Genomic DNA, 22,104 nt, shown 5'->3' with positions numbered 1-22,104 from the left:
TCCACAAATGAGTGGATTTTCTCAATAGGAACCTCCCCACCATCTTCACCAGAGTACTCAGACAGGTCAACAACATCCGATTTCCTTTTCTTCAGTATCACCTTCTTCCTCTTTGAGCGAGGTTGATTAACCTCACCCACACCGACGCCCTTATCTAGTTTTGAGGTCAACCCTTCCTTTTCGAGATTTTTGCTCTTTACTTGAGCTCTCAATGTAGCAGCAGAAATCCCAGGATACTTCCCACCTGGAACAAAAACACAACACACAGTTATTAGTAGACTAAATCAATACCTACAAAGCTATATTTCAGCACCTCACCTAAATAATCTACGACGGCTTGCCTATTGTCATCCCACTAAAGTATATTAAAAATCGAGATCAACTCTTTTCAGTTAACAAACTCTACAAAAAAACTCAATAATGCATTCACTCCTCGGACTAATGGTCTCAAAACCCAAAATATTTTGGGGCTCCAAGCACCACCACAAAGGAAACTTTTCCCCAAGCTTTTCATCCAAATAAAATGGAAAGTCACTCTCAGCATACCTAACCTTCAAAAACATCTTTTTAAAATCCTTGAAAGAGGACTTGTACAACTTAAAAATTGCAAAACCTGGGGAGCTATTCAAGTTCACCCAACCACCTTTCCAAACACCCTTGGCTTGAAACATGAGAAGAATAACTCCAATGATGGATTTTCCTCTAGAAACTCCATCAACACCTCAAAACCTCGCAGAAAAGCCCAACCATTAGGGTGAAGTTGAGAGGGAGCGCAGTTCAAAAACACCTGACATTGGAAATTTATAAACGAAAGCTTCACCCTCAACTCTTCCAACACACAACTGTACATATAGAAAAACTCGAAACCCTCCCCCTTATGAAACACTCACTCATGCAGAACATGACATTAACTCTACATGCACACTAGAGCCTTTTTTAATTATCCTATTCACATCAATCTCTTTCATAGCTTCTTCATCAACAAACAAAGAAACCCGTTTTCGAACATCCTCATTCACCCAATCATCCGTCCGCCAATCAATCTCCCTATTTCCTTATTTCTCAAAACCCATTACCAATGACCCAGGAAAATCCACAGAAGAAGAAGAAACTAAAAATGCTAACAAAGATAGAACAGGAAACATACCTCTCTTACTCATTTTCTCTTTCCAGATGCTTTTTAATAACAAGCAAGAAACTGTATACCCATTTGAATTCCAAAGTACTTAATTAACCAAGATAAAACCACTTGGATTTCACCAAACCATCCACTACTAGAAAACTAGTTATTATAGACGGATATTTTCGACGGATTTTATCCCACGAAAATACAGACGAAATTTGCGAAGAATTTTTTGTCGAAAACAAAAAAAATGAATTAGCATAAATTACAGACGAAAAAGAGAATTCGTCGATAATTCTGTCGGAAAAATTAATCTTTTTAGGGAAATTGTTTATCGACGAAAAATTCATCTGTAATTAAATGGACAAAATGCTGTGTTTTATTAAATTATTATAAACAAAAAATTTATCTGTAATTTAAAATTTTCCGTCAGAAATATTGAGTGAAACGTCCCCACCTTATTGAGCTCCATTCATACCGCACATTATCAAACGAGCTTCTCCTCTCTCCGTCAAGGCGTCAACGAGCTAATTCTTCTCTCCGCCGCTGCCGCTGTCGCCGCCACTCGCATCGCGTTGCTCCCTTCGTCACCATCATCGCAGAGTCCTCTCTGCCGTTCTGGTCGCGCGTCTGCTCCCTTCATCGCTGTCGTCGCAGTGCTCTCTCCGCCACACAAGTTATCTTTTCAACAACTATTGTATCCATGTATTCAAGTATCCATGTTTTCTGTGACATATATTCCTAGTTAGGTTTTCCGATCTGTGATAGCTTGATCTGATCTATGAATTTCCTTTTATTTTTTTATTGACATAATCCTTTCTTTTTCCAACTCATAAACCACTTCAAATTTTCCTAAATCATAAAAATCCTACCAAAATCTGAACTAGAATTAACCCATAGAAGGTGGAATTAGAGCCTAACAGCAGCATAAAAATTTTTTTTGTATGCTTATTTTATAAAAAAATGAACATCTTTTATATTGTTGGGGGTTATTCTCTGACATAACGACGCAAATGCATGGACGACGCGCACGCGTGGTACGAGAAATGCTGAGTGACGCGAACGCGTGGACGACGCGGCCGCGTGACGTGCGCAATCTGTAGAATTTCAGAAGTTGCTGGCGCAGATTTTGGGCCGTATTTCAACCCAGTTTTTAGCCCAGAAACACAGATTAGAGGCTGGGAGTGGAGCAGAATCAGATCATTCATTCAATCATTCATTCATTATTCACAATTTTAGGTTTTAGATGTAGTTTTTAGAGAGAGAGGTTCTCTCCTCTCTCTTAGGTTCGAGGATTAGGATTCCTCTTAAAGGATTTAGGATTTCAACTCTTCATCATGTTCAATATTCCTTTTACTTTATATTTCTCTTTTACTTTCAGATACTTTAATGCTTGTATTACTTATGTTGCCTATTTGGCTTATGAACCATTCATGTTAGGATTTTCTTTATTTGATATAAATTGAGGTATTTCAGACTCATGATTGCTTTCTCCTATTTATATAAATAATTTAGATTTTTCCCTTTTGGCTTTGGTTGATTAATTGGTAACTCTTGAGTTGTCAAACTCATCGTGATTGATAATTGTTATCTTTGCTGATTGATTTAGATTCCTATAACTCTAGTCTTTCCTTAGGAGTTGACTAGGACTTTAGGTGTTAAATTGATTTATCCACTTAACTTACATTCATAGTTAGAGGTTGACTGAGTGGTAGCAAAAATATAATTCTCATCACTATTGATAAGGATAACTAGGATAGGACTTCCAGTTTTCATACCTTGCCAAGAGATTTTTTCGTTATTAATTTATTAATTTCTGCAAACCATTTCTCTTGCTCAAAACCCTTTTCAAAACCCAAAACACTGTTTTCCATAACCAATAATAAAACACACCTCCCTGCAATTCCTTGAGAAGACGACCCGAGGTTTGAATACTTCGGTTTATAAATTTTATTGGGTTTGTTACTTGTGATAATCAAAACATTTGTAAGAAAGGTTGATTGCTTGGTTTAGAAACTATACTTGCAACGAGAATTTATTATAACTTCTAAACCATCAATCTTTAGTTCTTCAAAATGGCGCCGTTGCCGGGGAATTACAAACGTGTGCCTTATTATTGGTTATTGTAAATATTTTTCTTTTACTTGTTTATTTGTTTTTGTTTTCCCTTCTTATATCTGATAACTACTATGAATTCCTCACCCCTCTCACTTTGAGTTTGGTTCTAATTTTGTTGAAAGGAATAGAAGCTACAACAAGAATATACATCACGGTCTAAGTAATCAAAGATGGATGGAGCCAAGAGGATATGATCAACCCTTGAGGCAACAACACCCTCCAAGATATCATGGACAGAGACCATTCTACAATGCATGCCAAACTGATAGATATGGTGGACCCCCTTGTAGCTACCAACAAGCCCCACCCTATGCTCAGAGACTATCCTCTCAACATAGCTTCGAACCACCATACTCACAAGCTTCTTTTCACTATTCACCACCGCATGCTCCTTGGTGGACGAAATTGTGATAAAAGAGTTCCAGGCACTGTTAGAGAAGCTCACAACTCCGTTAAACTTAACCAGCAAGTGTACTGGGTCATCCAAGTAATACCTTACATGAGTAAGGGTCGATCCCACAGAGATTGTTGGTATGAAGCAAGATATGGTCACCTTGTAAATCTCAGTTAGGCAGATTAATTGATTTATGATGATTTCGAAAATAATAAATAAACAGAAAATAAAATAGGATAGAAATACTTATGTAAATCAATAGTGGGAATTTCAGATAGGCATGTGGAGATGCTAGAATCCTTTCGAATCTCTACTTTTCTTATTACATTCATCCAATCCTTCTTACTCCTTTCCAAGGCAAGCTGTGTGTAGGGCATCACCATCATCAATGGCTACTTTCAATCCTCTCGAGAAAATGGTCCTATGCGCTGTCACTGCACGGCTAATCGTCTGGAGGCATCACCCTTGTTGATAGCTACATCCCATCCTCTCAGTGAAAATGGTCCAAATGCTCTGTCACAGCACGGCTAATCATCTGTCGGTTCTCAATCAGGTTGGAGTAGAATCCATTGATTCTTTTGCGTTTGTCATCACGCCCAGCCTTCAGGAGTTTGAAGCTCGTCACAGTCATTCAATACCGGAATCCTACTCGGAATACCACGGACAAGGTTAGACTTTCCGGATTTCCGGAATCCTACTCGGAATACCACAGACAAGGTTAGACTTTCTGGATCCCCATGAATGCCGCCATCTATCTAGCTTATACCACGAAGATTCTGTTGGGGAATCTAAGAGATATGCGCCCGACCTAAGGTAGAACGGAAGTGGTTGTCAATCACGCGCGTTCATAGGTGAGAATGATGATGAGTGTCACGGATCATCACATCCATCAAAGTGTTGTGCAACGTATATCTTGGAATAAGAATAAAAGAGAATTGAATAGAAAGTAATAATAATTATATTGAAACTTGAGGTACAGCAGAGCTCCACACCCTTAATCTATGGTGTGCAGAAACTCCACCGTTGAAAATACATAAGTGAAAGGTTCAGGCATGGCCGAATGGCCAGCCCCCTAAAACGTGCTCAATGGCCTCCTAAGATGAAGAATAAAACAAAACTGAGACCAAAGATGAAACGTGGTCAAAAGACGACTAATACACTAGTAAAAAATCTTATTTATACTAAACTAGCTACTAGGGTTTACATGAGTAAGTAATTGATGCATAAATCCACTTCCGGGGCCCACTTGGTGTATGTTTGGGCTGAGCTTGATCTATCCACGAGCTGAGGCTTTTCTTGGAGTTGAACGCCAAGTTATAACGTGTTTTGGGCGTTCAACTCCGGATCATGACGTGTTTCTGGCGTTTAACTCCAGACAGCAGCATGTACTTGGCGTTCAACGCCAAGTTACATCGTCAATTTCCAAATAAAGTATAGACTATTATATATTGCTGGAAATCTCTGGATGTCTACTTTCCAACGCCGTTGAGAACGCGCCATTTAGAGTTCTGTAGCTCCAGAAACTCCATTTCGAGTGCAGAGAGGTCAGATTCCAATAGCATCAGCAGTCCTTTTGTCAACCTTTTTCAGAGTTTTGCTCAAGTCCCTCAATTTCAGCCAAAAATTACCTAAAATTATAGAAAAAACACACAAACTCATAGTAAAGTCTAGAAATGTGAATTTAACATAAAAACGAATGAAAACATCCCTAAAAGTAGCTTGAACTTACTAAAAACTACCTAAAAATAATGCCAAAAAGCGTATAAATTATCCGCTCATCACAACACCAAACTTAAATTGTTGCTTGTCCCCAAGCAACTGAAAATCAAATAGGATAAAAAGAAGAGAATATACTATAAATTCCAAAATATCAATGAATATTAATTCTAATTAGATGAGCGGGACTTGTAGCTTTTTGCTTCTGAACAGTTTTGGCATCCCACTTTTTCCTTTGAAGTTTAGAATGATTGGCTTCTCTAGGAACTTAGAATTTTGGATAGTGTTATTGACTTTCCTAGTTAAGCATGTTGATTCTTGAACACAGCTACTTATGAGTCTTGGCCGTGGCCCTAAGCACTTTGCTTTCCAGTATTACCACCGGATACATAAATGCCACAGACACATGACTGGGTGAACCTTTTCAGATTGTGACTCAGCTTTGCTAGAGTCCCCAGATAGAGGTGTCCAGAGCTCTTAAGCACACTCTTTTTGCTTTGGATCACGACTTTAATCACTCAGTCTCAAGCTTTTCACTTGGACCTTCATGACACAAGCACATGGTTAGGGATAGCTTGATTTAGCCGCTTAGGCCTGGATTTTATTTCCTTGGGCCCTCCTATCCATTGATGCTCAAAGCCTTGGATCCTTTTTACCCTTGCCTTTTGGTTTTAAGGGCTATTGGCTTTTTCTGCTTGCTTTTTCTTTTTCTTTCTATATATTTTTTTCGCCATTTTCTTTCTTTTTTTTCACAAGTTTTTTACTTTTCACTGCTTTTTCTTGCTTCAAGAATCAATTTCATGATTTTTCAGATCATCAATAACATTTCTCTTTGTTCATCATTCTTTCAAGAGCCAATAATTTTAACATTCATAAACAACAAGATCAAAAATATGCACTGTTCAAGCATTCATTTAGAAAACAAAAAGTATTGTCACCACATCAATATAATTAAATAAATTCAAGGATAAGTTCGAAATTCATGTACTTCTTGTTCTTTTGAATTAAAACATTTTTCATTTAATAGAGGTGAAGGATTACTGGAATTTATTCATAACTTTAAGACATAGTTACTAACTACTAATGATCATGAAGTAGAGACACAAAACATAAATAAACATGAAGCATAAAAAAAAAGAGAAATAAGAACAAGGAATGAGTCCACCTTAGTGAGGGTGGCGCCTTCTTGAAGAACCAATGGTGCTCTTTGAGCTCCTCTATGTCTCTTCCTTGATTCTGTTGAATGATTCCTAGTAATTTTGGTGCTCCTATCCTTAGTTGCTCCCAATAATTGTGTGGAGGACAATTTATCCCCTGAGGTATCTCAGGGATCTCTTGATTTGCAGTCAAATGTTCTACCACTGAGCTATAAACCCTTTACATGAGTCTTTCCATCTCCCATGACTCAGAGGTGGAAGCTTTTGTCTTCCCTTTTTTCTGTTCTTCTTTTTCTTTTTTCTTTTTTTTTTGGATGTCTCTGGCCTTAGGTGCCATTAATGGTTATGGAAAAGCAAAAAGCTATGCTTTTACCACACCAAACTTAGAAAATTGCTCGCCCTCGAGCAAGAGAAGAAAGAAAAGATGAAGAATAAGAAGAAGATATGGAGGAGATTGAGGGATGTGTGTATTCGGCTATATGGGTGGGATTGGGTGGGAAAGAGAATTTGAATTTTAAAGGTAGGTGGTGTATGGGGAAGAGTGGATAGATGTAGGTGATAAATGAAAAACAGAAGGGATGACCATGAATGGAGAGAGAGGGTGAGGTAGGTGGGGATCCTGTGGGGTTCACAGATCCTGAGATGATCCTGTGGGGTCCACAGATCCTAAGGTGTTAAGGAATTCCATCCCTGCACCAAATAGGCATGTAAAATGCCTTTGCATACCATTCTGGCATTTAAACGCCGAGTGATGCACATTCTGGGCGTTCAACGCCCATATGTAACATGTTTCTGGCGTTGAACGCCAGTTTCATGCTTGTTACTGGCGTTCAGCGCCAGCCTTTCCTCTAGACACATTTCTGGCGTTCAAACGCCAGGATGTTGCTTGTTTCTGGCGTTCAGCGCCAGGTTGATGCTCTGTTCTGGCGTTGAACGCCAGCCAGATGCTTCTTACTGGCGTTGAATGCCAGTCTGTCCTCCCTCCAGGGTGTGATTTTTCTTCTGCTGTTTTTGATTCTGTTTTTAATTTTTATATTTTTTTCGTGACTCCTCATGATCATGTACCTAATAAAACACAAAATCACAATAAAATAAAATAAGATAAATAAAATTGGGTTGCCTCCCAACAAGCGCTTCTTTAATGTCAATAGCTTGACAGTGGCTCTCATGGAGCCACAAAGGTGATCAGGTCAATGTTGTATAGTCCCAACACCAAACTTAGAGTTTGGATATGGGGTCTTAACACCAAACTTAGAGTTTGGTTATGGCCTCCCAACACCAAACTTAGAGTTTGACTGTGGGGGCTCTTCTTGACTCTGAACTGAGAGAAGCTCTTCATGCTTACTCTCTTTTGTCACAGAGGGATGACCATGTGCCTTAAATACAAGGTAGTCCCCATTCAATTGAAGGACTAATTCACCTCTGTTGACATCTATCATAGCTCCTGCTATGGCTAGGAAAGGTCTTCCAAGGATGATGCATTCATCCTCTTCCTTCCTATTGTCTAAGATTATGAAATCAGCAGGGATGTAAAGGCCTTCAACCTTTACTAACACATCATGTACTATTCCATAAGCTTGTCTCAATGACTTGTCTGCCAATTGTAATGAGAACAAGGCAGGTTGTACCTCAATGATCCCCAGCTTCTCCATTACAGAGAGTGGCATAAGATTTATCCCTGACCCTAGATCACATAGAGCTTTTTCAAAGGTCATGGTGCCTATGGTACAAGGTATTAAGAACTTGCCAGGATCTTGTTTCTTTTGAGGTAGAGTTTGCTGAATCCAGGTATCTAGTTCATTAATGAGCAAAGGAGGTTCACTTTCCCAAGTCTCATTACCAAACAACTTGGCATTCAGCTTCATGATAGCTCCTAAATATTGAGCAACCTGCTCTCCAGTCACATCTTCATCCTCTTCTGAGGAAGAATAGTCTTCAGAGCTCATGAATGGCAGAAGGAGATTTAATGGAATCTCTATGGTCTCTATATGAGCCCAGATTCCTTTGGATCCTTAATAGGAAACTCCTTCTTGCTTGAGGGACGTCCCAGGAGGTCTTCCTCACTAGGATTTTCGTCCTCCTCCTCCCTTGTGCATTCGGCCATATTGATTATATCAATGGCCTTGCACTCTCCTTTTGGATTCTCTTCTGTATTACTTGGGAGAATTCTGGGAGGAGTTTCAATGACTTTCTTACTCAGCTGGCCCACTTGTGCCTCCAGATTTCTGATGGAGGATCTTGTTTCACTCATGAAACTGAAAGTGGCCTTTGACAGATCAGAGACTAGATTGGCTAAATTAGAATTGTTTTGTTCAGAATTCTCTGTCTGTTGCTGAGAAGATGATGGAAAAGGCTTGCCATTGCTCAGCCTATTGCGTCCACCATTGTTAAAGCCTTGTTGAGGCTTTTGTTGATCCTTCCATGAGAAATTTGGATGATTTCTCCATGATGAGTTATAGGTGTTTCCATAAGGGTCACCCATGTAATTAACCTCTGCCATGGCAGGGTTCTCAGGATCATAAGCTTCTTCAGAAGCTGCCTCTTTAGTACTGTTGGATGCATGTTGACATCCATTCAGATTTTGAGAGATCATGTTGACCTGTTGAGTCAACACTTTATTCTGAGCCAATACGGCATTCAGAGCATCAATTTTAAGAACTCCTTTCTTCTGAGGTATCCCATTATTCACGGAATTCCTCTCAGAAGTGTACATGAATTGGTTGTTTGCAACCATATCAATGAGTTCTTGAGCCTCTTCAGGCATTTTCTTTAGGTGAATAGATCCACCTGCAGAATGGTCCAATGACATTTTCAAAAATTCAGATAGACCATAATAGAATATATCTAATATGGTCCATTCTGAAAACATGTCAGATGGACACCTTTTGGTCAGCTGCTTGTATCTTTCCCAAGCTTCATAGAGGGATTCACCATCTTTTTGCTTGAAGGTCTGAACATCCACTCTCAGCTTGCTCAGCTTTTGAGGAGGAAAGAATTTATCCAAGAAGGCAGTGACCAGCTTATCCCAGGAGTCCAGGCTATCCTTGGGTTGTGAATCCAATCATATTCTAGCTCTGTCTCTTACAGCAAAAGGGAAAAGCATGAGTCTGTAGACTTCAGGATCAACTCCATTCGTCTTTACAGTCTCACAAATCTGCAAGAACTCAGTTAAAAACTGGTAAGGATCTTCAGATGGAAGTCCATAAAACTTGCAGTTTTGTTGCATTAAGGCAACTAGCTGAGGTTTCAGCTCAAAATTATTGGCTCCAATGGCAAGAATGGAGATACTTCTTCCATCAAATTTGGACATTGGCTTTGTGAAGTCACCAAGCATTCTCCTTGCATTATTATTATTTTTGGCTGCCATCTCCTTCTCTTGTTCTAATGTTTCTGAAAGGTTACCTTTAGATTGTTGTAACTTAGCTTCTCTTAATTTTCTCTTCAGAGTCCTTTCAGGTTCTGGATCAATTTCAACAAGAGTGACTTTTTCCTTGTTCCTGCTCATATGAAAGAGAAGAAGACAAGAAAAGAAAAGGAATCCTCTATATCACAGTATAGAGATTCATTTATGTTAGTAGAAAAAGAAAGGGGGGAAGAATGAAGAAGAGTGGGTTCGGATATTTAGGTGAAGAGAGGTGAAGGGAAGTGTTAGTAATTAAATAATTAAATAGAATAAGAGAGAAAAGATAGAAAATTCAAAAATAATTTAAAAAAAGGGTTAGTAATTTTCGAAAATTAGAGATAAGATAAGATTAAAATTAAAATTTAAAACAAAAGAATTTTTGAAAAAGAGATGAGATATTTTCGAAAATTAGAGAGGGAAAAGTAGTTAGGTGGTTTTGAAAAAGATAAGAAACAAACAAAAAGTTAGTTGGTTGATTGACAAAGATTTGAAGTTTTTAATTTTAAAAAGATAAGAAGATAGGAAGATAGAAAAGATATTTTAAAATCAAATTTTGAAAAAGATAAAATTTTTGAAAAAGATAAGATAAAAGATAAAAAGATATGTTTGAAAAAGATTTAATTTTTAAAATTACTTAACTAACAAGAAACTAAGAGATAAGATTCTAGAACCTAAAGATTGAACCTTTCTTAACAAGCAAGTACAAACTTCAAATTTTTGAATCAATCACATTAGTTGTTAGCTAATTTTCGAAAATTTGATATAAAGGTAAGAAAAAGATTTTGAAAATATTTTGAAAAAGATTTTTGAAATTTTCGAAAAATAGAAAAAAAATGAAAAGGATATAATTTTTGAAAAAGATTTTGAAAAGATAAGATTTTTAAAATTGAAAATTTGACTTGACTTGTGAGAAACAACTAATTTTAAAAATTTTTGACCAAGTCAACCCAAAATTTCGAAAATTTGGAGGGAAATAAGGAAAAGATATTTTTTTGATTTTTGAAATTTTAAAGATGAGAGAGAAAACAATAAAAATGACCCAAAATATGAAAATTTTGGATCAAACACATAATGCATGCAAGAACACTATGAATGTCAAGATGAACACCAAGAACACTTTGAAGATCATGATGAACATCAAGAACATAATTTTGAAAAATTTTTGATGCAAAGAAAACATGCAAGACACCAAACTTAGAAATTTTTAATGCTTGGAAAATATGAATGCAAAAATGCACATGAAAAACAACAAAAGACACAAAACAAGAAATCATCAAGATCAAACAAGGAGACTTACCAAGAACAACTTGAAGATCATGAAGAATACTATGAATGTATGAAATTTTCGAAAATTGCAAGAAAAATTTTTAAAGCATGCAATTGACACCAAACTTAAAAATCTTTAATGCATGGATTCTAACAAACGAAAAATGCATATGAAAAACAACAAAAGATGCAAAACAAGAAAACATCAAGATCAAACAAGAAGACTTACCAAGAACAACTTGAAGATCATGAAGAACACCATGAATGCATGAATTTTCGAAAAATGCATAATAATTTTTTTTAGAACATGCAATTGACATCAAACTTAAAAGTTGACTCAAGACTCAAACAAGAAACACAAAATAATTTTGTTTTTATGATTTTATGATTTTTTTTGGTATTTTCTTTATTTATTTTCAAAAAAAAAGGAAAAAAATTTTTTGAAAATTTTTTGAAAACAAAACAAAAAGAAAATTACCTAATCTGAGCAACAAGATCTGTCAGTTGTCCATACTCGAACAATCCCCGGCAACAGCGCCAAAAACTTGGTGGACGAAATTGTGATAAAAGAGTTCCAGGCACTGTTAGAGAAGCTCACAACTCCATTCAACTTAACCAGCAAGTGTGCTGGGTCATCCAAGTAATACCTTACGTGAGTAAGGGTCGATCCCACAGAGATTGTTGGTATGAAGCAAGCTATGGTCACCTTGTAAATCTCAGTTAGGCAGATTAATTGATTTATGATGATTTCGAAAATAATAAATAAACAGAAAATAAAATAGGATAGAAATACTTATGTAAATCAATAGTGGGAATTTCAGATAGGCGTGTGGAGATGCTAGAATCCTTTCGAATCTCTACTTTTCTTATTACATTCATCCAATCCTTCTTACTCCTTTCAATGGCAAGCTGTATGTAGGGCATCACCATCATCAATGGCTACTTTCAATCCTCTCGGGAAAATGGTCCTATGCGCTGTCACTGCACGGCTAATCGTCTGGAGGCATCACCCTTGTTGATAGCTACATCCCATCCTCTCAGTGAAAATGGTCCAAATGCTCTGTCACAGCACGGCTAATCATCTATCGGTTCTCAATCAGGTTGGAGTAGAATCCATTGATTCTTTTGCGTTTGTCATCACGCCCAGCCTTCAGGAGTTTGAAGCTCGTCACAGTCATTCAATACCGGAATCCTACTCGGAATACCACGGATAAGGTTAGACTTTCCGGATTCCCAGAATCCTACTCGGAATACCACAGACAAGGTTAGACTTTTCGGATCCCCATGAATGCCGCCATCTATCTAGCTTATACCACAAAGATTCTGTTGGGGAATCTAAGAGATATGCTTCCGACCTAAGGTAGAACGGAAGTGGTTGTCAGTCACGCGCGTTCATAGGTGAGAATGATGATGAGTGTCACGGATCATCACATCCATCAAAGTGTTGTGCAACGTATATCTTGGAATAAGAATAAAAGAGAATTGAATAGAAAGTAATAATAATTGTATTGAAACTTGAGGTACAGCAGAGCTCCATACCCTTAATCTATAGTGTGCAGAAACTCCACCGTTGAAAATACATAAGTGAAAGGTTCAGGCATGGCCGAATGGCCAGCCCCCTAAAACGTACTCAATGGCCTCCTAAGATGAAGAATAAAACAAAACTGAGACCAAAGATGAAACGTGGTCAAAAGACGACTAATACACTAGTAAAAAGTCTTATTTATATTAAACTAGCTACTAGGGTTTACATGAGTAAGTAATTGATGCATAAATCCACTTCCGGGGTCCACTTGGTATATGTTTGGGCTGAGCTTGATCTATCCATGAGCTGAGGCTTTTCTTGGAGTTGAACGCCAAGTTATAACGTGTTTTGGGCGTTCAACTCCGGATCATGACGTGTTTCTGGCGTTTAACTCCAGACAGCAGCATGTACTTGGCATTCAACGCCAAGTTACGTTGTCAATTTCCGAATAAAGTCTGAACTATTATATATTGATGGAAAGCTCTGGATGTCTACTTTCCAACACCTTTGAGAGCGCACCATTTGGAGTTCTGTAGCTCCAGAAAATCCATTTCGAGTGCAGGGAGGTCAGATTCCAATAGCATCAGCAGTCCTTTTGTCAGCTTTTTTCAGAGTTTTGCTCAAGTCCCTCAATTTCAGCCAGAAATTACCTGAAATTATAGAAAAAACACACAAACTCATAGTAAAGTCCAGAAATGTGAATTTAACATAAAAACTAATGAAAACATCCCTAAAAGTAGCTTGAACTTACTAAAAACTACCTAAAAACAATGCCAAAAAGCGTATAAATTATCCGCTCATCACTCCTTATTCACCCCAACGCCAATCCAATTACTCCCAAGAACCACCACTCCCCTATGCACCATGTCCATACCCATCAAGCCAAGAATCACAGGTTCACTTCGAAGAATTAGTAGACCAATTTAATGCAACCCTTCATCAACTGGAGCAAGTGATGCATGAGCATCTTGTCTATCTTTTCCTAGTGAATTTGCATCTAAATTGTTGAGTTTAATTTAGAATTAATTATATTTTAGCCACTACGGATGCTATTTTGAGTTTTGTGCAATTTTATTTATTTTAGGTAGCATTTGGAGGGATTTGATGAAGTTTCTGCAGAGAAAAAGAAGAAACCAAAGAGATGACCAGCGAAAACCGACGCGAATGTATGGCTCACGCGACCGCTCGGAATAGAGAAATCGCAATGACGCGATCGCGTGCCTGACGCGAACGCATGGACTGGAATCTACACAAATGACGCGAGCGCGTGGACGACGCGGACGCGTCACATGCGTGATCTGCAAAAATACAAATGATGCTAGTTACGATTTCTGGACTATTTTTGACCCAATTTCTGGCCCAGAAAATACATATTAGAAGCTGCAGAATGGACAAATCAAGTGGTCCCCACCCATAAACTGAAAATCTGTTAATTAATTCGAATTTAAATTCAAATCTTATCTTTTAGGAAAAGATATTATTTTTAATTTTTTATTTTTAAACCTATTAGGATTAGTAATAAATAGAAACTCTGTACATTTAGACAGGTACCAGATTGTTACTAGAACCCTTATTTTTCTTCTCTGAACCATGAACAACTAATCCTTTATTGTTAAGGTTAGGAGCTCTGTCTATTTGTATGGATTTATTCATTTGATCTTTCTAAATTCATGTCTTGATTTATATTTTAATAATTGTTTTCGCTCTTTAATTTAATGAATATGGGTGGAACGGAAGTATGACCCATGTTCTAATTGAGTTCTTGTAAAACTTGGAAAAGCTCTTTACTTGAACAACAGTTTGAAAACATATTCTCCTAAATTTCAATTATTTGGATTTAATGGGATACGTGACATATAATCCCCTTATTTTTGGGTAATTAGAATTTTTGTGGCATATAAACTGAAAATTGATTTTTACCCTCTAATTGGAATTAATTGACCAAGGAATTGGCAGTTGATGAATTTTAGAAGAGACTAGAAAGGTCTAAGGAATTAGGGTCTAGTCACATATAGTTTGCCATAAATTAAATCCTACATAATTAAATTAGTTAGTAATAAAAGTAAATCTGGAAAATAGACAACTCTGAAACCTTAACTGTTTTCTCAACATTTTATTCCCAACTTATTTATTTGTCTATCCTTTTGATATTCTGAGTTCGAACTTAAACCTTTTGAACATCTCAAAACCAATTTTTGCTTGCCTAACTAATCCAATCAATCAATCATTGTTGCTTGATCCATCAATCCTCGTGGGAGCGACCCTTACTCACGTAAGGTATTACTTGGTACGACCCGGTGCACTTGTCGGTTAGTAAGTGTGGGTTATAAATTCCGCACCAGCAAGCAATAAATTAATTATCTTCTAGACGTTCGGACACTCAACAAACCCCATGGCTTTATGTGGAGAATCTAATAAAGAACGTAGCATGAAGGAAACACTAGAAACTCCAGTGTACAGTATAGAGCATAACCCCGTACTAGAACAAGTAGAGGAAGCTGTCACTATAGAAAAGGAAGAGTTGGTTGAAGATTCAGGAGATGCTGAACCTCCGCCAGAATCCAAAGTTGTGGAGAATTTCGTCGAAGATGTTACTGTTGATGCTAAGGAGGATAGTGCACAACCCCCAAGGCAGGTATCTTATAAGGAATTTGATGGAATAACTCAAGACGCATGTCTCCTTGATGATGATAATCCCAAGTCAAGTCCTCTTAGTAATGAACTTGCATCCGCAAGTGAAGTCTTTGAGATAGAAGAATCTTTTCCAAGCGAATACGAGGATGATGCAGAGGTAGACTTTTCTCAACCTCCCAATTATGACTCAAGTGATGAGGAAGATATCGATGACTTTAATCAAGACATGGTTGAAATGGAAGAAATTTACAAAGAAGTGGAGGAATTCACTGAAGACCACAAGGGAGTAGAGCTTGCAGAACCACTGGAAACACCTATCCGAAGGAAAGCAAGATTAGTAGAGAATTGAGAGAATTGACGCTAGACACTTGAGAGTTAGAATGATATACACTACCATTAAGGGTTCAGTGCTTAATTCTATGTTCCCTGCTTTCATGAGCTATCTTCTTCTTGCAATTTATTTGTACCTCATTTTTATGATTTGAATTAGTGAAATCCAGTTCATGTCTGTTCTTGAAAGATTTGTTTACCTTGACCAAGTAGGTAGAAACATTTTGTATTTAGTTGCATTCATATAGATAGGTTGCATTTCATACATCATACCATTCTGTCTTCACTCCTTTATAGCTTCTCTTGAGCTTAGCATGAGGACATGCTAATGTTTAAGTGTGGGGAGGTTGATAAACCGCTATTTTATGATTCATATTGTATTTATTTGTGTGGTTTTATCAAGTCTTCACCCACTTATTCATATGATCTGCATGTATTTATAATTCCTTCCTAAAAATACTCTATGATTGATAACTTGCTTCCTAAAGACCTTTTAGTTGTATATTTTTATCTTCCTTCGTACCATTCGATGCCGTGATCTGTGTGTTAAGTGTTTCAGGCTTCATAGGGCAGGAATGGCATAAGGAATGAAGAGGAAGCGTGCAAAAGTGGAAGGAATACAAGGAATTGAAGAGATGACCAGCGAGAAGTCATGCGGTCGCATGGCTCACGCGACTGCGCGAAATGGAAGAAATCACAGTGACGCGCTCGCGTGCCTGACGCGACCGCACGGATTGGAAGCTGCGCGAATGATGCGAATGCGTGGATGACGCGCACGCGTGGTTTGAGAAATGCTGAGTGACGCGAACGCGTGGACGACGCGGCCGCGTGACGTGCGCGATCTGTAGAATTTCAGAAGTCGCAGGCGCAGGTTCTGAGCCACATTTCAACCTAGTTTTCGGCCCAAAAACACAGATTAGAGGCTGGGAGTGGAGCAAAATCAGATCATTCATTCAATCATTCATTCATTACTCACAATTTTAGGTTTTAGATGTAGCTTTTAGAGAGAGAGGTTCTCTCCTCTCTCTTAGGTTCGAGGATAAGGATTCCTCTTAAAGGATTTATGATTTCAACTCTTCATCGGGTTCAATATTCCTTTTACTTTATATTTCTCTTTTACTTTCAGATACTTTAATGCTTGTATTACTTATGTTGCCTATTTGGCCTATGCACCATTCATGTTAGGATTTTCTTTATTTGATATAAATTGAGGTATTTTAGACTCATGATTGCTTTCTCCTATTTATATAAATAATTTACATTTTTCCCTTTTGGCTTTGGTTGATTAATTGGTAACTCTTGAGTTGTCAAACTCATCGTGATTGATAATTGTTATCTTTGCCGATTGATTTAGATTCCTATAACTCTAGTCTTTCCTTAGGAGTTGACTAGGACTTTAGGTGTTAAATTGATTTGTCCACTTAACTTACCTTCATAGTTAGAGGTTGACTGAGTGGTAGCAAAAATATAATTCTCATCACCATTGATAAGGATAACTAGGATAGGGCTTCCAGTTTTCATACCTTGCCAAGAGATTTCTTCGTTATTAATTTATTAATTTCTGCAAACCATTTCTCTTGCTCAAAACCCTTTCCATAACCAATAATAAAATACACCTTCCTGTAATTCCTTGAGAAGACGACCCAAGGTTTGAATACTTCGGTTTATAAATTTTATTGGGTTTGTTACTTGTGACAATCAAAACGTTTGTAAGAAAGGTTGATTGCTTGGTTTAGAAACTATACTTGCAACGAGAATTTATTATAACTTCTAAACCATCAATCTTCAGTTCTTCAATGACATTATCATTGGGACAGATAAAGGGTTGGTTTACCTACATGAGAATTCAAAAACTAGGATAATTCACAGAGATATAAAAGCCAGCAACATCTTATTGGATGCTAAACTTCGCGCTAAAATTGCTGATTTTGGACTGGCCAAGTCCTTTCAAGAAGATAAGAGTCACATTAGCACAGCTATAGCCGAAACTCTATAAGCATCTCTTTCCAATCATTGCATCTATTCACAACCCTTAACAATATATATAGCATTGAAAAGTTTGAACCAAATCCAAGACCTATTAATATATGTGGATCATATCTAAAAGGGTAAACTATAGTAAATGCTATAGTTTGGTTTCAGTGAATTTTAAGTGTAATTTAACCTATTGAGAACATTGTGGAATACTCATTTTCTTAAGTGGTGCTACAGGGGTTACATGGCACCAGAGTACCTAGCTTATGGCCAGTTAACAAAAAAGGCAGATGTATATAGTCTTAGAGTGTTAATCTTAGAAATAGTTACTGGGAGACAAAATAACAGAAGCAAATCAACAAAATACTCAGACAGCATAGTTATACTGATAGCTATTTTCTAGAATGTCTAATGAGCCAAGACTGCATGTGCATAATGAATTAACTTTTGTTTCTTCCATTGATCGAATTTAATATCTTGTAATAAAATCAGACATGGAGGCATTTCCAATCAGGGACAGCAGAAGAGCTATTTGATCCAAATCTAGTTTCAGATAACAATAATGTTAATAAGAAAGATGAGATTTTAAAAGTAGTGCACATAGGACTTCTATGCACACAAGAGAACCCTTCCTTGAGACCAACCATGTCAAGGGCACTATAGATCCTAACAAAGAAGGAAGAGAATCATGCATGTCCCTCTAATCCACCCTTCACAAATGAAAACACAATGGAACTCAATGACACTGTTGATAACCCATTTTGCCCTCTCAATAATTTGCAAGCAGTATCTTCCAAATAAATTGCTGCTTAATATTTCTAATTGTCAGGGCTTATTAACCAGCAAGTTTAGTTATAACTTTAGAGATACGCCTCTGCTCACATTATATTACATGTTCCTATTAGTTTCATAAAATTTTGTGTATGTTGTGATGTAAGTTGCAAAATGAATTTGATATGTACACATGTGTGCATTCACTACAAATAATAAATTATGATTTTATTATTATTATTATTATTATTATTATTATTATTATTATTATTATTATTATTATTATTATTCATTTCTATAGCTTTATTCCTTATCTTGAGTTAAATTTTCTTTTCTCTAACATTCTTCCTTCTAAATTTTGTTGTTTTATTTTAATTATTTGAATGTGTTCTTATTTGACAGTTGACTGAACAAAAATTGACAAAAAAAGAAAAAGGTATAAGTTTTTTTTTGTTTGAGATTACTTACTTGTTTGAGGTTACTTGCTTGTTTTAATTTGTGTTAATTTTTTTCCTTTTTAACTTTCGTAGTATGGTGATCTCTCTTAGTAGATATATACATATTTATGTTTCCTAATTGTGATAATGAAGGGTGTAGAAGCAAACTGAAACAGATAAAGTATACTTTTTTATGTCCAATGACATCTTTCAAAGCTTTCCAAATAAAACTTCTTGTATTTGTTAGTCTATTACTTCTTTATGTCCAATGTCTGCATGTTTCTAATAGGAGATAATCGTAATGCAGGATGATCTGAATGTCGATTTGTTGGATGTCCATGTAGATAAGAGTACATTTCATAGATTTGACAAATTCAACCTCAAGGTATGGAGCTAAATATTCATGAGCTAAATATTAATAATGAGCTAATTATAATGGAGCCGGCATTCAATTCTTTATAAAGTCATTGTTACAATTGTGTAGAGTTCAATTATTAAAATCATGAAAAAAGGAAGCAGAAAATTTTTTAAAGGAGAGAATATTCCATTTCAAGAAAAATGCATTTAATTAATTATTTTTTTGAAAAAAGGGGAAAAATAGGAACAAAAAGAGGGCAGGGAATTTTAATGGGTCACAATTCATCAACATTAAACCATAGAAACTCAATTCCCATCCCAATATTCCATTGAATAGTACCCTTTTTGGCTTTATTCTCCAATTCCAACCATAGTCCTTACAGCAACCATTTATATCTTTCTACTGGCTAGTTGCATTCTCATTTTTTCAATTTAATGCACTTCAAATTAATGTCTAAGCATTAACCCTTATGCAAGTCTTAGCAAAACAAGCCGTAAAGAGAAAGAGAAAACGTTGAATAAATCTTAAGAAGAATTGAACAACTAATGTTCAGTCTGTGCTCATATATTTTCTTGTAAACTAATGTTGCTTGGGGATTATACTCTCTATATTTAGTTTAATTTTAGAATAGATTTATGTTTATATTTAGACTAATTCTAATAGTGATTAGCTATGAGAGTAGATTGTTTTATACACCTTTAGTATATGCTACAGTACAAATTTTATAGGTTTTTTTTAGTGGTATTTATTTTGAATTATAGTTGATATATCAATACACTTTATTTTATGTTTTGAATTATATTGACTTGCTTGTTTATAGTATTTTTCTTTTAATTTGATAATACGATGAATTTGTTTATTTTTTGAAATATTATAAATATTCGAATACAAATTAGATAAAAATTTGTATTAACTATATATTTATTTTGCAATAGAAAAATCTAAAAAAAATCTATTTTATTTTACTGACGGATTTACAGACGGATTTTCTGTCTGTATTCAGAGTGTGGGATGATTTTTCAAGGTTCAAATTACAAACTGTAATTACCAACGAAAAATTCATCGGAAAATCCGTCTGTAATTACCGACAAAAAATTCGTCTGTAATTACCGACGGAAAATCCGTCGAAAAATCCGTCAGAAAGTTCGATGTTTCAGGAAAATGGAGGGGAGAATTTACTGAGGAAAAATCTGTCGATAACTGGTAAAAATCCGTCGGTAATTTCCGATAAAAAAAATTCGTCGGTAAATAATTTCTGACGAAACTTTCACAGAGGGACAAAATTCATCGGTAACCAAAAATCTATCTGTAATAAAGACTAAATCTATCTGTAAATCTGTCTATATTAAGTAATTTTCTAGTTGTGATCCCATCAGTTACACCCACGCACGATGCAAACGGCCTCAGGAACCCACACATTTTTCACATCATTATTTAATTTTCATCTCTCTTAAATTAATTATTATCATTATTACTTAAACCAAATCATTAATTATCAATTTTAATAAAGCATCTTGAGGGCTCGATCACCATTCCGTTTGCCGAGTTATAACTCATTATAAGCTTAATCTGCTTCACAATTAAAATTACTCAGAGGCTAAAATTGGGAGGCTATAATATGGTTATTACAGATCACGAGTTCTAACTCGACATCATACGTTACAAATTGGCCTTATGGACCATAGCACATCTCAAACGGTATAGGTCAAAATCCTAACGTCCGGTCAAATACCATAACTCTCGATTTGCTATAACTGACCTTCAATACAAACGGTTACCAGAGAACGTAACCGATCTATTCAACATCATCTATAAAGGTATGGCATTTTATTGATGCACACACACTTTTAAATACACAATACTAACTTAATTATTAGAGTGCGTTTTGCAGGTACACTCTCTTTTTCTGTTCACACTCTTCATGGCGTGATATATCTTTAGAACAAAGAGCTCGGATCTTCAAAACTTATAGCTCGGTGTTGAGGGTGATAACTCGACATTGACTCTCAGAGACCGACTTATACCCAAGTTATTCACCAAAAAACACCACTCAACTAATATTCGTTATTTGTGTGATCACTATAAACTATTTTTATTATAATTTTGATTTTTTTTGGATTGTATAACAACATTTATTTAATAACACAAATGTAATAGCTTTCACATTTAAGTGAAATCTATTAATATGAACTAAAAAATAATAAGATTATTTGACCTTTGTAAATAAAGACTAAAATAATCTTATACACTGTACACTAAATTTTTATGTATAAAGACTTTTTTTAATTAAAAATTATAACTATTAATACTAATGAATAAGTATCAACAAATTTTTACAACTAATCAATATTTGACCTGGCACAGATCTTGCACTAGTTTTCCTTGAAAAGAAAAACGAGCGGGTATGAAAGAACGTTATCAACTTATCATGAACCATCGACCAAAAGAAAAAACTTATCATGAAGAAAAAAGGTAGCTTGGACAGACTAACGTTCAGACTTGGGAAAACAATACTTCAACATGTAGTTTATGAAACATGTTGTGATATATGTCCAATATATATGTAACATATGCATGTTTCGTGCATATGGCTATGTGTTGTATTGTATGATCATGCATGGAAGTTGGAATACATTAAATTATTGTGATGTATATATGACTCTTGGATCTAATTTGTAGCCAATATTGTATCTTGTATGCCCTAATTTGCGGTATCAGTTACAAAACGTTGCATTATTGTTCTACATATTTGACTTCTCCGTTCTCACCAGTAGAATATGTTGTGCGGCACATGTTAAGAAAGATATATACATATGTCATTGTTGTAATATCTTTCATAAACCTAATCATGAATCCTTTGATAATAGTTTATATACACATATATACCAACTACCCAAA

The sequence above is a fragment of the Arachis hypogaea genome, chromosome 3 (assembly GCF_003086295.3).
Source record: "Arachis hypogaea cultivar Tifrunner chromosome 3, arahy.Tifrunner.gnm2.J5K5, whole genome shotgun sequence".
In the NCBI taxonomy this organism is placed as follows: domain Eukaryota; kingdom Viridiplantae; phylum Streptophyta; class Magnoliopsida; order Fabales; family Fabaceae; genus Arachis; species Arachis hypogaea.
This window is presented reverse-complemented; position numbering follows the sequence as displayed.